The following is a 13,409-nucleotide window of genomic DNA, read 5'->3' as shown; positions in this document are numbered from 1 at the left end:
AGATATTAGTCGATTTTTTTAAAATTATTGATAAATTGTATAAAAATTGGTAAAAGAATAATTTATCCTGATTTGATCAATTTTTAAATAAATTATAGATAAATTATTTAATTTTAAAAATTTCTTTGTAAAATTATAAATTAATATATCAATCAAATAATTTCAATTTCCGAATCTATAATCATGTACAGGCCCGTGATGTTTGTTTGAGGCAACGAGTAATTTACTTTTTACTCATTCAAGTACTACTCCATTCGTGCCAACCATTTCTATACAAATGGTTTGGGCACGGAGGACAAGAAATTCATTAAAATAATATTAGTTTTGGTAAGGTAGTGAGATGAAAGAGAAAGAAAAAGTGTAATTTAGTGAGAAAAAATATAAAATTGGGTAAAGTGCTGGAATCAATTAATATTTAATGAATAAAGTGAGTGTAGTTGAAGAAAATAGTAGATATAATTGATTTTTATATTATTAAATTTTTACTATTTTTAGTAAGTTTGAAAATGGGACAGTGGGAGTAGTAATTAGTAATTACTGCTCCCCTGTGCATCGGAAATGTAAGTAGTAGCTTTGGGGCCACCCAGTTGCCTGTTTGTAAGTATAGATGGAGGGGTCAGGTCAATCTGCGGGTGCTAGCAATGCCATTTATTGCTTCCAATCATTTTTATTTTCTTCGTATCGGATATTTTATTTTTATTCACAAATTTCTTATTTTCATTTTTCTTTTTCTAAGTTGGCTTTGGCTCATACCGCGTGAAAGATTACACATACCTTGGCTGTAAATTTGAGCCGAATTTATCAAGTTAAATCGATTTATTTAATTAATCAGGTCAAAAATATTGTCCGAACTCGACTCGTGATAAGACATCAATAAATTCACGAGTCTAGCCGACACATTTAACTAAACGAGATAAACTGTCTTAATCTAATTATAACTCGGGACATAAGAGATTAGTGTGAATATATTTTAGATCATATATATATAACCAATCTTTTAAATAGGTTTAAATCGTACTTATATTATTATTATTAGAATATTTTATAATATTCATAATATAGGGGTTTACAAATTAAAAATAATTATAGTTAATATTTATTTTATATTTGGACTAATTAATTGGTCTAAAACAAAGTGTACATCAACATATTATTCGGTAGGGGTTTTGTAATGTGCAGTACCCTAATAGGAGTCTGATTACGGTTAATGGGGTCTGATTGGACTATTATATAAAGAATATAATAGGGTCTTGGTCCTCGGCAATATTCATAACTTCTACTCCTTTATTTTTATCAGTTCGAGTGAAATATAGTTATAGGTTGAATCAAGTATGCGAAAGATTAAGTTACACGATTCATATTCATATATGTATTCATATATACCGTCATGAAATTAGGTACGTTTTCGTATTATAACTTATTAATAACCATAATAATATCTTAAATCAAATAATCAGGTCATTTTAAAATTTAAAATTATATATTTTTCGTCTCTTCATTTTGTCAACAAAATCAGTAGTATAATTATAAATGTGAAATCAAATTTTCAAATGTCAGAAAAAAAACCTAAAAACCATAAGTTGAAGGTTATAACATCATTTTACAATAAAATATAGGGAATTTATCAAATTTACCATTTTTTATGAAAATATTTGCAAAAATATGGATGCGAATATATATATCGTTACATATGAGGTTAAAACGATTGTATATGTGATTATATACGAGGTTGATGTATATTTTTTCAAATATTTTCTGCTAATTTGAATATTTATAAAAAATTCCTAAAATATATTCAAAAATACCGGTAAAGATGAGAATTAGCTGTGATACTATTTGATTAGCAGAATATTCAATATTCTATTATAGCAATATGAATGAGAAGTGTGTGGGCGTTTACCGGGCCATCCGGCTAAAGTAATCTTGATTTGTTATACTCATACAAGGTATATGACTAGTGAAGATTTTATTCCCCCAAAGACCAAAGTTTTATTTAGATTCTCCAACCCAGATTGCATTTCCCAAAAGCGAGCAGCATATCATATCAGTTGTCTTTGGGCCTTCTATCAAATATGGCCCAGGTCTATTTCACGCACCTCAGTATATTTTTAGATCCACCCAGGGTCCATCTTTTTTTCCCGCTAAAAGTCCATTTTCTCTTCCTCAATTCTAGTACTCGTAAACTAAATTCCCAGTAAAATTAAATTTATATTTGTTAAGTAATTTATATATGTTAATATTAACGAACAAATAAAAATAATATCCGTCATTATTCGTTTACTATCGCTACGCACATTTATTATCCGTCATTTTTACAACATAAACAAATAATCACCGTTTCCAAATAAGATACAACATATAAAAATATTTAGATGCAACATAATTTCTTCGCGAAAATGTAATGCAAAATACACCCAAATAATTTAAAAATATTTGGAAAAAATATGTAGTCTAATGTTTTTATATCCATAATTTATTTATTTATTTGTATACAAAATTATGAAAAGAATGAGTTGTGTAGCACAATGTTCACGTTCACTATGTCAACTGGATATGGGTCATCTTCAAATATTTATTATGAAATCCACCATTGATGCAAAAAATTAGACTCAATAGTTTTATCAGAAAATAATACCCATAATTCTTCTACAAAAGGATGAACATCTAATAAGTAGACTGAGTATGTATTTTTTGCATTCAGGGAAAATCTTAAAATGTAGAAGATACTCTATATTCATAATATAATTATACATATCTCTCTTGCATCTTGGTTTCTATTGAGCAATTTAAATATCTCCTTCCAAGTCTCCCTTCTTTCGGGGTACTGAATATTGCTTTAAAAAATATGAAACTGAACTCCTACTTATAATTAAGGAACACTGTTAAAATTAAAAATTATAAAACGTATTTATCCGAGCAATGTATCACTTAGACAACAAAATTTAAGCATATTTGTTGTTGATGCGAGATATCCAGCTATAAACCTGCCGAAAGTTTTGTTGATGCGAGATATCCAGATCTCCCAATATACCGTAAAATCCATTTTCAACACATCGCATAAAGCGAGATAATCAAACATATAAATAACAACTCAATTAAATGAAACGAAAAAGAACCGATTTTTTGAACAAAATCCGATATTTATTGAAAGAAAGTTAAAAACAAATGATAAAAATGTTGTATGGATGAAGAGAGAGGATGGAGATAGAGATGAAGATGGGTAGAAATGGGGAAGAAGGAGGTGTGATGATTAGGGTTAAACGAAGATGGGGCGGCCGACTCTCATCGAGAGAGAGAATTAGGGTTTTTTGGATATATATGTGATAACTTATTAATTTATGTATTTTTGTAATGTTTAATTTTTTAATGTAATTAATATAATTAATAACATAATTAATTAATTGTTTTCTTAAACATTTAAATTTAAGTGAAGGTAGATAAGGAAGTTGAATGAAACAAAGATTGTACCTGGGTTCTAACATTCACATTCCGTTATTATATGACACAAATATGACCATTCTTTTGAACAACCAAACAGACGGCTTAAACTTGAAAGTAATTTTATCTCATTTAAGTTGCAGTGCCACTTAAACTTCCACTTCAATTATTTTAATATAAAATGATCGGATCATTATTATATTAACTATAAAACATTCCTGGTATAATAGTTCCAAAAATTTGGCATAGTCGATATCTGAGCATATTATTAAAGTTGAATATTTAAAAAAAAAAATTATCAAATATTAAACATGTAACAAAAATCAACTTCTAGTTTGTCCATGCCATATTCTTATCATATTTTTAACATAGTTTAATTTCATAAATATATAATATCACCCAACGTAATTTTTTAATATATGTTACTCGACGGCGTCTCACTGGCACCGTCTCGCATTTTATTTTGGAAAAATTATCATAAGGAAATATTTTTATTAGGAATATAAAAAATATGAAATTCCGTGTTGTATATCATATTGCCTTTAAGATTACATAAAATTAATCATCAATATTTTACTTAGTAGTCTTTTGTCACATCCAAACTTTTATTTTAATTATTTAATTTTAAAGTGATCCGATCTTATTTTTGTCAAGTATAAAACATTACCGCTATAATAGTTTCAAAATTTTTAGTATACTTGATCTCTCTGAGCATATAATTAAAACAATATATTTTTTCCGTCTTTGATAAATATTAAACTTTTACTAAGAAATTAAATTCAACAATTTCAGTTTGTCCATGCCATATCTTTAACAGAGAATCATTTCCACAAATTTATAATTTTACTCCGTCTAATTTTAAATATATGTTACTCGACTGTGCCTCACGGTACTGTCTCGCATTTCATTTTAAAATATAATGTCATGTGGAGACATTTTTATTACGACTATAAAAATATGAAAGTCCTTATTATTTTGATTTGTGCATCGAGTTATCTTTAATATGTATATGTAAATAATTAATAATCAACCATTTAGTTATTAGAAACATCTTTTGCTAAACAGTTTAAAATTTTACTACAATTTCGAATTATAAAGTGACCGGATCTTATTTTTAATAACTATAAAAAATGATGCAATTATTGTGAAAACCAATCCCAAACAACCAATTAAAAGAAGTAAAACATTATACATATTCATTGATTCGAATTGTTAAATGTTGCAGCATTCACATGTGCTGCATTTTTAATATTTTTTGTAATAATATTTATTAATTTGTATATTTGATTTACTTATTAAGTTTCTTCGTATACGATTTGAATATTAGTGACAGAGTATAATTTTCACAAATTTATAAGTTTAATCAACTTAAATATATGATATATACTCGACGGTGCCTCGCATTTTATTATGAGTTTGTGCACCACTACCACATTTTACCAAAATGTCAATTACTAAATGATGTACTTGATTTTACACCAACGTGAGACAAATTTGTAAAATAAATAAAGTGTTATAATATTTTTGATCAATTAAAATTGTTAAACATTACAATTATCACATGTCTTGCACATTTTAATATTCTTAACAATAAATATATTAAAAATGTGTTTTTCATATAATTGTTTAAGATTTTTTGAAATAAAATTTGAAAATTCATCATAAATTATAATTTTCACAAGTTTGTAAGTTTACTCAGCATAAATATGTAATATGTATGGCTCGATAGCGCATCGCATTTTATTTTAAATTAATGTGACACTTCTTTATTTTACCACAATACCCATTGCTAAATGATATAATTGATGTTACACAAATCCCGAGTAATGTTGTAAAAGAAATAAAGCATTACTACATTTTTTATGAATTAGAATTATTAAACATTATAACTATCGAATGTCCAGATTATTTAGATAATTTTAATGATAATATATATTAATTACGTGTATTTGATTCAATTATTTAAGTTTTTTATCAAATAAGATTTCAAAATACATAACAGAGTAACAATTTTACAAATTTGTAAGTTTACACAACTTAATTATGTAATATATATAACTCGACGTGAATTTTATTTTAAATTTGTGCGTAATACCCTGATTTTATCACAGTGCTCATTGCTAATTATATAACTGATGTTACACAAATGTCAAATAACATTGTAAAATATAACTTATGCCCATCATTGAAAACCCTAGTATCCTCCCAAAAACCAACCTCATTTCGCGGGGCTTGCGTTGGTTTATCTGGTGGATAGCCCCAAACCCTTTAATTTGTTTTGTTTGTTTTGTTTCGTTTAATAATCTTTTTTTTAGGGAAGAATCTTTACCTATATAGTTTGTTTAGTTTGTTTTTAGATCTAATTGTCAGAGTTTGGGTTTTCTTTCATCTTGAATTCAAGGTGAACATATTGGATTAGAGATGAAATGATTCTCTCTTTTTAAATTTCATTTTTTCAGATCTAAAATTTTAATTTAGAATTTCAGTTTGTTTTCTCTCCTTGGCGTGAATGTGTTTGTTCTTTCCTTTATTGTGGGTACTGGATCTAATTTAGTGATGAAGGTTTATACTGGATTACACTAATGGTCGTTAGCACAAACGCGTTGTGACTGTGATGAAACATGTACATGTAAATATAGTTTCTTCAACATATCGTTTGATTGTCTCTGCACGGATCTTGCATGAAGACTCGATCATTTGTGTAGATATTGTATGGGTTTTTGTTATCGAATTAAATCATTGTTCTTTAAAAAACATTGTAAAAAAATATTTACTAATTATGTGTATTGATTTAGTAATTTAAGTTATTTAAAATAAGATATGAAATTGATAACATTTTATAATTTTCACAAATTTGTAATTTTACTCAATCAATTATATAATATATATTATTTGACGGCTCCTCGTCGCGCCATCTCGCCTTTCATTTCAAATTTGTGTCTCATTCTGTGGCTTTACCATAGTGCCCATTGTTAAATGATGATGTAATTTATGTTATATAAATCTAAAAAATGATTGTAAAAGATATAAATCATTATTACATTTTTGATGAATTAGAATTATTAAAAACTGTAACAATCTTACGTCCTGCATTTTTTTAATAATCTTAACAATAGTATTTATTAATTATGTGAATTTAATTTAGTAATTTATGTTTTTTTAAATAAGATTTGAAAGTGGTAATATATTATAATTTTCATAAATTTTAACTTTACTCGATTAACTATATAATATGTATTACTCGACGACAGTCGTCTCGCATTTCATTACATAAATATCTAAATAAATTTATCATAAATTTGTCTGCTTCCTTATATTAATCTAAAATTTAATGTAAACTAGCTTAAAACCCGTGCCATGCACGGACCCATAATTTTTTTTAATATTATATAATTTTTAAAAAATATATATTTTGAATTCAATTCTTAATTTTATTTATTTAAAAACTTTAATGATATGACTTCATGATAATTATATTAGTAGACGTATATGTTCATAACGTTTTAGAACATATAAACTTATTTAAAGTGATAACATTGGTAAGGACGAAATTATTATTTTATTGAAGGTAAAAGTATAATGTCTCCATTATGTTGGGACCTTAAAAAATATTATTTTAACATGGTGATTACTTAATCGATTAACTGTAACTCTATAAAAGATATTTGAAAAAGAAAATATTATTAATTGAACGATATAGTTTTATTGATAATTATATGTTTATTTTTAAAAAAAATATTTATGATTTATTTAAATTTTGATTTTTAGTTCACATCAATAGGATACGAATATTAATTTGATTTATCTCGTATAAGTGGTTTACATTATTTTATTTTAGCCTAATGCCCAGTACACCAATCAAATCAAACTAATTATTTTTAGTTTAATTTTAATTTTTTTAAGTCTAGATCAATAATTAGTATATATGATTTTGTTGGTCGAATTGTATTTTTATTTTAGTTTTGTGTTAGTTTAAATCAATTGTATAATATTTTTTTATTCTGGATAAATAAATATATAATTTTGTTTATCCATGTTCATTAATATAATTTTTTTAAGAAGACTGATAGTATTATTATTTTATCTTAACCCGAGTCACATTATATCAACTAAATTTTTGGTGTGGTAGAGCTCAGTGATTACATCATCACTCACCACCGGTTCACCGGAGTTCATCACCGGTGGCGGTGGCTTCACGGTGGTGACCTCATTCGAGGGTATCCAACCACGAAACCTCCGATTACTTCTAAAAATCACAACACAAACACATGCAAGATATGATCATCACAAATTCACATCAACTTGATTCTTTAAAACAAGAACTCGGTAAAACTGAACCTACACACACACACACATCCGCATGCAAGTACCAAATCACACATGCAAGTGGATCAAAGCTTATATATAGAACAAGGATGAAGTTGTAGGATTTTATCTGTAACGCCCCCAAATCCGGGGTCTGAGGATTTGGTCGTCACGAAGAAACCTCAATCCAAAACAACCTATTTAATCGATAAATAAATGTCAGCGGAAGATATTTGACATAAATGACCCCAACTAATCCAAGATCTTTTAAGATTACAGTTCTAGAAACAAGAATTCCAAATTCCATCAATAATTTTTTTCATTTTCTTTTAAAACTCTTTTCAATAAATTCCAACTCAAAACTAAACCCACTAGTATAACTTCGAAATGAAGTATACTAGGCCCAAATAAAATACACAACTATAATTTAATATAATATAAACAACTTTACACAATAAAACTTACACTAGTCCGCAAACCCTGGACCAACCACCTTCCAAAAGCTTCTTCTTTGCTTCCTTGAATTACGCAGCTAACTAGCGCAAGCTAATCCTCACTGGAGGTTAAATTTGAAAACAGACAAGTATGAGCGAAAGAAATTATCAGCAAGATCATTATAGCATATATAGGGTCGTTTTGATATAAAACCGACATCTGCATCAGCGCAGAACATTTAAAATCATAATTGCTGAATCATAAAATTTTAGTTGAGGAATCCTAGAATTGATTCCTTGATTGTATTCAAAACCATTTTGATATTTTTGAGCGAAATGCTTCAGCAATACTTTGAATCTTGACGAGAATCAAACTCGTAAAACAGTGTTTACGGAAATATCGTAAACAACAATAACATGAAACAATGATTATAGAGTGGATCATAAACTCATTCAAAACCGAACTCTTCAAGTTAATACTTACTTTGCTGCCATATCAAATTAGATATCAATACGAACTTTGATGCTCACAACACCCATACTGAAGTCAACATCAATCATCTATATTAATACCACCTTTGATATTTAACAACAACGTAAGTATAAACATAAATCAGAATCTGAATCAAAACTGCATTTTACCATTATTCCAAAACATAAACAGTGGATAAATCATTTATTCTATGAATATCAAAAACTGATATGATAATTAGATTAGGATCATCCTCCGACGGACATACTATCACATGCTGATCAACCCGTGTGATAGCACAAGGTCAGGATTCATAGAAACGTGACCCCAAAACACGAGTACTCAAACAAAGGCAATATACATGCTTGTGGCAAAAGTTGTGTCATAATATTTTATATGGCACTTAGAAATAGCCCTCCGCTGGACCGTCCGTCCCGGTCACTGATCCAATCTTAAAACCTTTTATTGAAATGGGGTCATAATAATAGACACCCGAAATAATTTTATTTCCCCCAATTCTTGGGTAGAAATATTCGCAACCAAATCACTTTTCTCAAAATCCAAAACATTTATAAATCCGATAATTGGATAAGTAAAATCACTTGACTATTCTGAACATAGAATAGCAAAGGGTACTTGCGTAAACAGAATCATTTAATTCAACGATATGTAAAACATTTATCGATTCTAAACTGAGAATAGGGAAAACAATACTTGCATGATACGATTCAAAATAAATATCACTTGAACAATAAGTGATGATAGAAATACTTGCCTTTGGGTTTTAGCAGTTAGTCACACTCGCAAAACCGCATCTATTCTGACATTCTGTCTCAAAATATCACCGTCTTTATTTTCAACATTTTACTGATATGCTGCTCATGCGATTGCTCGAAGCCAGATACCCAATACCATTTTATCTCATTCTTTATCCAACGTCTTGTCCTGATCAACTCGAAAGATCCGCATCTATAATTAAAATGTAGAACTTTAATCGCCCAAACGATAATCACTCAACGAACTGCGTGTCAAAAGCCTATCGTCTACCCATACGATAGCCCACACATAAAGAAGATTGTCAAACACAAGACTCTTGACCCACGTACACACATAATTCACATAACACATAAGCACATAACTCATGTATCACATAATTCATATAACACAGGACTCGGTTCATCAGAAGGGTCAACTCGGTACGTTTAAAACGGAAATCGGGTCAAAAATATGATTTTATCGATCAATAATCGACTTAGAATCATTCGTAAAACAAGCGACCTTTCGAAACAAAAGGATTTGGGTCTCGAAAGTATTTTTATATGAAAGCGGAATATTTTTCTGAGTCTGTACGCGTTCGTTTCGTATTAAACGGATGAACAGTTTATTTATTATGAATTTTTGAACATTTTTCGGAATTAAATCGGGTCTCCGAATCATTTTATAACTAAATAATAGGGCTCGAACACTCGAAAATAATTTTATAAGAATTATTGAGCTTGAAAAATAATTTAAAATAATATTTTAAAGCTCGAACTATTTTTCGGAATTTTTAAATCATAAGAAATAATTAACTCGAATTAAATAATCAATTAAAATTCATTAACTAAATAATTTGGATTTATTTTCGAATTAGAATAAAAATAATAATCTTCAGAACTAAAAATAATATTTTCTTGGAAATCGGACAGTACCTCCTCTATTTCTCGGACTGCCAGTCGATATCATATCGACACAACCAACAACAATCAATACAATAATTTATATTTACGCGTATAAACACTCCAGAAATGAATAACACAGCTACCTGAAGCAAAACTCGGACCAAAAGTGACTTCTCCAATAATTTCTAAAAATTATGAAATAAATATATAAACACTAACATGCTATAATATACACAAGTACGAAAGCGGAATTTCGGAATCGTTACCCAAAATAAATTTTGATCACCCCGAAGAGAATATCTGATGTCCGGAAAATATCTTCAGAAAAATCCGAAATTAATGGTCATAGACATATACACGCTGAGATGCCATGTGGAGTAATCAACGCCTTCAAACTCCTTTTCTATGTCCCGAAAATAAATTAAAACGGAAATATAACTGAAATATGACCCGTAAATTTTCTTCTCAAAACCTCGCAATATATATACCTATGCGTATGTATCGAAACGCTGATCGTTTATATATACCAATTGAAATTTGGATGAACGGTTTGTAAGATATGAATTTTTGAAAATTAAAAGTATATAAATATACGATAGAGATAGAGAGGAGAGACAGAGGAGTGGAGGGAGTAATGTGTTGAACAGATAAAAGAAATGGGGGAGGGGGGTGTGCGCGTGGCAGGGGTGGGGTGGGGTGGGGTGCTGGGTAGTTTTAGGATTTGACACGTTTTTCTTTTTTTTTTTCTTTTTTTAATTTATTTTGCCCCGCATTTCTCAACTTATCGAATAAACGCGCCGGTAAATAAAATCAGAAAAATTACCAAACAAATCCTAAAATTCTCAGAATAATTAGAAAACTAGTAAAATAAAGTTTTCATAATTTTTAAAATATTTTTGACTTGCGCTCTATACCCGCATTATACGATTTAACGAACCGAGCTGCACTTAAAACAAATTCAGAAAATCACAAAAATAGTCTTAAAATATTACAAATATTCCGAAGTTTATAAAAACATAAATTTCGAAATTTTAAAATAATTTTTGAAACGCAGTTTATATCCGCTTTTAGCAATTAAACGATTCAACGCGCGGGTAAAATTAATCCTAAAAATTCCCAAAATAATTTTAAAATTTTTGAAGAATTTTGGAATTAAATACGGATTTTACAAATAAATGAAATCAGAAAATCATACAGGGCTAAATAATTGATGAAATATTGATTTCTAAATTTTATAAAATCCCAAATATAATTATTGTAATTATTTTAGAAACAAGTTTATAAAAATATAATTTTGAAATCTAACTTAAATTGCATGAATTGTTTTCAGAAATGAGTAAGAAAAAAATTTAATTTATTTTAATATAAAAAGCATTTTTCAAATATTTTTACTCGGTATCTAATTAAATTTTAGTCCCCATGCATTCCATTTTTTTTTATTTTCTTGATAGAATAATATTATTTCTTAAAAACTACAACCATTAAGATTATTATAAATTTTTTTTCTCAATAAACCCCTACACAAATTTTTAAATTCAGTATTAGTTGCAAGTTTTATATAGAAAAAAGACAATCACTTTTGTACAAAAAGTATACTATATAATTAACAGTGGCATGGACTAATTGGTATTACTGGCCCCATATTTTATAATCCTCATAGGTAACTCATAATTTTTTATGTGTAAGACTCATGACATTACAAAATAAACATGTTTAGATGTGTAATATACTTATCCATGTCATGTTTTGCCTATCAAGTTCTAATGACTGCTCAATGCTGCGCGAGTAGAGATAGTATAATAGGAGACTATAATGTAATGAATCAAAAGAGTTCTCTAGATTGTGATGTGAAAGCTTGGTACCATGGAGTCAGTTCAAAGAAACTTGTTCACAATTATATCCGAATATGGATGATAGCCTCTTTGGCAGGACATTTATATCACCTGATACAACAAAAATAAGTATAAAATCTTACCAACTTGGCACACTACATAGGAATGTCAATTTTATTAAGACTAATTAGCACTTTGCATCCCAGAACTTTGGCTGAATCTCATTTTGGTACTATTACTTTTAATCTTAACAGTTTGCATCCTAAACATAAAAATCGGTGACTTTTTGCATCCCTTTGGTAGTTTTGACGTTAACTCAGACGTTAACGTTAATTGTCAGAAGAGCATTTTTGGTAATAATTTTATATTTCAGTTTGCATCTTTGAATTTTTCTCAAATTTTACTTTGCAATCTTTACTATTTTGGTTGTATATTAAGTTCTAAAAATCAATTTATAAAATTTTATGACTTACATGAACCTCACAAAATAATAATTAATTCAGTGTTATTTTCACAATTATAATATAACTAAAATAAGAAAGAAAATAGAGAGAAAGACGATTAAGAATTTTATATAACGATATTATTTTATTTATAAAATTTACAAATCATAAAAGCATAAGTTATTTATGAATTTAAGTATATATATTAAGTATCGTACAAGTATATATCATATAATATTATATAATCTTGACAGTTTAAATTAATTTTCAAGTATTAGGATCAGAATACTTTAATTATTCTCGTTACACTTATTTTATTTAGCTAATGATTATTTACTATTTTTTCTTAATATAATACTCCATCCGTCTAATAATTGAGGCTACTACAAATTATATACCATAATTGATTTTTAAAATTTTCCTTTTTTGTACAAAAAATTGAACATTACATTTTTATTTAGAAGAAAAAATTAAAAAAAATTGAGGCAACTATATTTCATAAAAGTTTTAAAATGCGTGCCGAGGCCCCATCCCCAATGCAAAGAAATTCGGGGGATAAAGGGAATATTATACTTCGATTTATTATATTTCATTTTAAATTATATCAAAACTTGAAAAAAGAAAATTGAATTATATTAGATAAATTTATTTATTTATTTGTTTAAAATAATTGTGGGATGCAAACTGTTATATTATAAAGTTATAGACCTAAAATAAGATTCAAGATAAAATATAAGATGCAGACTGTAATTTATATTTGCATAAATTTTTTGAAAATATACATTACCAGTAATACCCCTATGACAATAACGTTAACGTCTGAC

Source organism: Apium graveolens, chromosome 3 (genome assembly GCF_009905375.1).
Source record: "Apium graveolens cultivar Ventura chromosome 3, ASM990537v1, whole genome shotgun sequence".
Lineage (NCBI taxonomy): Eukaryota > Viridiplantae > Streptophyta > Magnoliopsida > Apiales > Apiaceae > Apium > Apium graveolens.
Note: the sequence above shows the minus strand (reverse complement) of the source record.